Source organism: Microtus pennsylvanicus, chromosome 15, assembly GCF_037038515.1.
Source record: "Microtus pennsylvanicus isolate mMicPen1 chromosome 15, mMicPen1.hap1, whole genome shotgun sequence".
In the NCBI taxonomy this organism is placed as follows: Eukaryota; Metazoa; Chordata; class Mammalia; order Rodentia; family Cricetidae; genus Microtus; species Microtus pennsylvanicus.
This window is the reverse complement of record NC_134593.1, coordinates 4849001-4855000: the sequence shown is the minus strand read 5'-3', so window position 1 is coordinate 4855000 and position 6000 is coordinate 4849001. Positions and strand designations below refer to the sequence as shown.

The 6000-nt window shown below is 41.4% G+C and overlaps 1 protein-coding gene across 2 annotated transcripts in view; it reads right to left on the bottom strand.

The window, feature by feature from the left end:
• The window catches only part of Lrmda (leucine rich melanocyte differentiation associated), a 1010011-nt gene that overhangs the window by 521130 nt on the left and 482881 nt on the right, over positions 1 to 6000 (bottom strand). The window lies entirely within an intron of this gene.

Below are 6000 nucleotides of genomic sequence, written 5' to 3'. Positions count from 1 at the left end.
GAGCTTTGGTGGTACAAGACAAGCATAAAAAAACATTTCTCCATGAATGGCTGAGGCTTGAGCTTCACTCCACTGCCTCCCCACAATCAACGAGCCCAAACCCAGTGTCAGTCCGCCAGAGATGACACAGAATTCAGCACCATGACTTGGGAAAAACAGCCTGAGCCTTAACTAATCTAGGATTCTATATTTGCCTGTGTGCCTGGGGGTCAAAGCAGGACCCTGGAGTTTGCAGTTACTTCTCCACTTACAAAGTCAACATGAGAAACGCTGGACCTCACTGGTCTTCCAGCTGTCTAGGGAAGGGGATCTGAGCAGACCCAGGCCGTAGTTACCATCCTCAGCCTAACAAGCCAAGTCTTCTCCATGCATATCTCCAGCTCTCTGATCTGGTATGGCTAACCAGCCCCATTCATGTCTGCACAGCCATTCGTCCATGCAGACCTCCTACAAACAGTTAGGAAATCCTAGCTGCTAGTTCTAACTCAGTCGCTTTCAGGGCTATAAAATATACTTCTAAAAACACATCTTTACTGTTTCTAATTCATTTCAAGTGGCTGTAGCCCTGAATCTCTACAGCCCTGTTCAAATCTAATGTACAGAACAAGCACTGTTTTTTATTACTTACTGAAATTACCAGCCATTATTATGAGAGTGGCAATATAAACAACAATAATTACTGATAGTGAAAGGCTTGTTAGGTCCTAAGTGCTATGCCAAATGTTTTACAGGCAATGTCTCTGACAGGCACTGACCACTGTCTAGGGAACGGAGTCCTAATTAGATCAAAGGATCCTGTTCAAACCTCAGCAAGAGAACAAACAGGTACTGCGAAGCATGTGTGTCTAGGAGGGTAACTCGTCTACACTGCAGGCTGAAATGTAAACTAGTACAGTCACTATAGAAACCTTGTAGAGTGTCTTCAAAATGCTAAAAACAAGAGTTGGGTGTGGTGGTCCACAATGGTAATCCTAGCACTTCAGAGGTGGAGGCAAGAGAATCAGGAGGCCAAGGGCATCCTCAGCTACACAGAAAGCCAGAGTCCACCCTGAGTTATGAGGCCCTGTCTCAAAAACTAAAATAAACAAAACAGGAAAAGCTAACGCCAGAACTACAATTATCCAGCTCTATCATTCCCAGGTGTCTACCCAAAGAACTCCAAGGCCTCAAACACAGACACATCTGAACTCCCATGCTTACCAAAGATTCACACTAGGAAAGATAGAAAAACAGCCTAGACAGCCATTATTGGATGATGGATATAGGAAAAATTTTTGAGTCACAAGGAAGGATGAAATTACACCATTTGCAGGAAAATGGATGCAAATGGTACTCACCATGTTAAGCTAAGTAAGTTAGACTCAGAAAGTTTTATCTCATCCACAGATATACATACATACGTACATACAAAACTATGCCACATACATGACATGAAAGTGGAAAAGGAATTCTACTTAGGAAGTAGGGAAACCATCGTGAAGGGGGAAAGGAGACAGAAAAGGATGATGGGATGGGGGAAAGCAAAGCACATGATAGACATGCATCAAGATGTCTTACAGAAACTCAATAAAAACATGGATAATAATTTGGGGGAGAATTTAAAACCATACAAAATAAATATATGAATAAATACATAAAATTTAATTTCTAATTCCACTATTTTGATCATTTTATATATGGAGAGACATTTTTCTAAAACCTGGAGCAGATATTAAAAAGAAATAAAACATAAGTCTGTTGCAGAGAAGCTGGTCAGAAACTCATGCTCCCCCTCATGGAGAGAAGCTAATTAGCTCAATCCAGCCAATGGCCGATAGTATTAAATGTTAGGAATTAAATGAAGATTTTAGCATAAATAAATGAAAGAAGAGGCTTCCTGTCTACCCCAGCACCCCCACCTTCTCCCCTCTGAACAGTTTGTTAATTGGATATTTTCCAAAGGAGAAAAGGAGCCTTTCTTAAGGTCTGCTTCTTCAGAGCCCAGTAACGTATTTTCTACATAATAGATATAAATAATGAACACAGGGCTACATTAATTTTAATTCATGTTAAATATGGTTTCTGGGTTGAGCTTATATGTAACACATTCCTTCCCTGTGCTATTTCTCTCCTCTCCACCATGTCACTATTTAGTTTGAAATTTCATAATATGAAAATGAAAAAAAAAACAAATCCAGTCCTAATTATCTCCTGCAGGATCACAAAAAATAACATTAATAAAATGTGGTAAATATCAGCAGTGATCATTACCAGGTCCACATCATGAGGAAACGAAATACTGCACCCCAAACCAGAAAGATTGACATGGGCCCACTACCATTAGCCATGCACATTTGTGTATGAGCTCAGCAAGAAGATTTAAAGGTAATAATAAAGATATTTTTAATCTGAACTGGAAAAATATTTCAAATATGCTTGGCTATGTACAGACTCCCCGGCATCCATACAACACTTTTATTTTTAAAAAACACTGTCATATTCATGCACTTCTGCCCTCACTCAAAAGCAGGTATCAGAGATGTCATTTCACCCAACCACTTCAAGTGAAAGACGAGAGGACCATACAGCTTCCTTGGGCTCACCTGGGACTCACCAAACTGAGGCTGCAACCAAAGGCCCCTGGTTCCCAGTAGGAATTTCCCATTAACTCAGCTTTTCATTTAGAGAAATCACATGGGCACCATGACAATCATGAGACCTAAATATCATAGTCAAAGAGCAAAATACAGTAAAAAGAGGTAAGTGAGGAGCATTGTCGGGGTTGGAAGGAAAGACAGACAGATGTTATCCCATATCAGTGATAGGGAAGTAAGATAAGAAACATTTGACGCCCATCTTTGTTCTAACACATGACCACCAACACATATGATGGGGAGAGTGCCAAGGAAGAGGTTTTTGCCCTTGTCAAATGAGGAGGAAATCGGCTGGCCAGTTTGTTACACGGGATGTTCTGCTACATTTCTACAAAGAAGACTTTAAGTACCAAAATGCCAACATAAAATATAAGGTTTGTTCCTCTCAGAAAATATCCAATATTAAAACTTTAATATACTGAAGGAAATTCAAGTACATTATCAGCTATTGACAGGTACTCATGGTTATGGGAAGATAAGCAAAAGACATTAGCCTAAATAAATAAATAGATATAACAGCATGTAGCTGGGCTCTAATGAATTAATTCCCTAATAGGTCTTCCCTGAACAACACAGCTGTCTCCATTAGGCCTTCCTACACAATCCATACATCAATAACAGGATGTTTCTATAGCTAGGTCTCTGGCCCAAGCCATCTTGCCAGCCTTGACTATTCCTCAGGAAACAGGAATAACCAAAGGCCAAGCTGAAGTTCATCGGAAACAAAGCCCTATAGTTGTGTAAGGAGCACTATCAAAAACTTTGGCTAAAGCCTGATATGGTGACTTGATCAATAAACATTATTTTGAGTGGACATATAAGGGGCAGGAAACACTCAAATCAGTCAATACTATTTCATGAGCTTAAAACTACAGCCCTGGTATGGTGGCACATGCCTAAAACCCCAACCAGCAGTAGGTAGAGGCAGGAGGGTCATGAGTTTGAGATCAGCTTGAGCTACCACAGTCCTGTGTAGCAGAACCACATATATGACTTGCTAGAATTCCAAACTGCTAACCCTTGACAGAGAGTTTCTGATTGATCACATCTAAAGTGAAGCCTCAGATTACATTTCTAGCAAGATTACCAGGGGTACAGACACTCTTGTTCTGGTGATCCCACCTTGAGAACCCTTTGTTTTAGACTACTGACTTCATATTAGAAAGGACAAAACCTAGACCCAAAATGACTTCCTTATAGGGCCAATACCCCGTGACTTAATCTCTTTGTTATGAATTTAACTATGCACCCCAAAGTTGGTGTGCATAAGTCTTAACCCCTAGGACTTGAACATGTGACTTCAGCTGGAACTAGGGCCTGGCACTTGTGATAGACACTTACCGCAGTAGAGTACAGCTTAAGCCAGATACACTGGAATCTTTATGTAAAGGGGAGACATGCACACAGCTGTACAAACAGAGAGATGCACACAGACACAAAGGAGGGGGAGAAGACAGTGGGGAAAGGAGAGGAGAAAAACAACAAAATATAATTATACGCACCCAAGCATGTGTGCACACATAGGTGCATGCACACACACACACACACACACACAAACACCAAAATAATGAATGCCAATTTTCAAAATGAATCTTAAAAGTCAGAGGTTCTTTTGATGCTCAACATCTATGTGCCAGGGTGTAAGGCTGCTTACATTTTGACAAAGCAGTGTGGCCATAGGTCTCAGGGACCCCATGAGCCGATTACACTCTGACCAGCAACTTTCCTTGCAGGATTCAAAATAAAGAAACTAAAACCTACATGGAAACAGGTGTGCCTTGGGGCTAAATAACAGGAAAGACAGCAAACCAAGAAATAGAGTCTTGCTACAAGGATATTAGGGAGATATTAAAATACTCTCATCAAGAATATATAATTACACAGAAAATGCATACGTTACAAAACCAAGTAGAAAGGCAGAATATAAATAGTCTATTTAAAAAGTGGTAGGCTACTGCAAGGAACACATTAAAATATAAAGAAATGTTAATTGGAGGGCTTGAAAGACCATACAAAGTATTTTTCCTTCTTTCTAAGCGGCTTCCTCCTTGAATAACATTGGTTATTTTCCTGAGAGAAAAGGTGCTGTGGAGGTTGACTTCCTGAGAGTCACATAGTCTTTGTTCTTGGCTCCTCTCTGCAACTGTTCCATCAGCTGAGCCCCTCATCACTACACATACCAGGAGCCACCTTACAGTTAACGAGGCTTGACTATTATGTCCTTACAAGCAGGGAGGGCCTTTCCAGTTTCCATGTTAGGTCTACTCCTTAAGCTTCGATTACGGTCACGTTCCTCTGTCTCCAACTGGGCAGACTGCGAAGTCTGAACATAAGGTTTTCCCGCTTTCCTGTCCCCAATCCTGGACGCTGGTTTCTGCCTTCAAATCTTTGCAAGCTGCTCTTACATAAAGAAGAACGCTCAATTTTATCACCCTTTGTCTTTCCAGCTGCTTTCTTTTCTGCAATCAATTTTATTTTTCGTCTTCTGTTGCCACAGTGCCCAAATTCAACAGCTGGAAACCAGCCGAGGTTAGAATGGGTCTTCTAACTAAGGCCATTCAGGGAACTTGAAGTGTATTCACAGTTAGTGTGAATTGCCTCCAGAGTCCCGTTTTCCACTTCTACTTGAGCTAAGACTATTAAACCGGAGGATTTGAGTTCTGAATAAAGATGAGGCAACACGTGTGCATATTGTAGAGCAAAGGCACTGTCCAGGATGAGAGTCTGCGATGTGTAGGGTGCTGGGAAGATAAGGACAGGACTCTACGGCTGAGCTCTACTGGGGACTTCCACTTGAACGGCCTACAGTCTCTTGTACCTTTTACAGGAAGGTAACTTCTGCAGGAGTTTGTGGCAAATACACTTCTAGGTAAGCAGAAGCAGCCGAGCTTGCAGATCACATGACTCACAAATGAGGTGCTCAAAGCAGGTATGGTCTCTGGACTCCTTTGATAGTGAATATTGTTGGGTTATTGTTCAGTTGAGGATGAGTTGAATGTCCCTAGTCATTTGGCATGTGTAAGCAAACATATATAATGCATAGGCATGCATATGAGTAGATGGATATGCATATGTGTGCACACCTGTATGTATGAACTCACACAATAACTTTTCATAATCACTTAATCACTTAGCTGAGTTCTTGACTTGGTAAGGAGCCCAACAAGTCCCCCTTGAATTACACGCAAGGATGTGGAGAAGTGTGCTTGGTTTTAGGTGGAGAGAACACACCCTGAAACAGATTTTTCCAAGGGCAGGGGTCACCATAAGAAGTTCTCGTTGCTCTCTGACTCTGCCCATGCTATGCTGAACATGGCAAAGTGACTTCTATAAAGCAGGGCCACACTTTAAAGCCAGCTCAAACCCC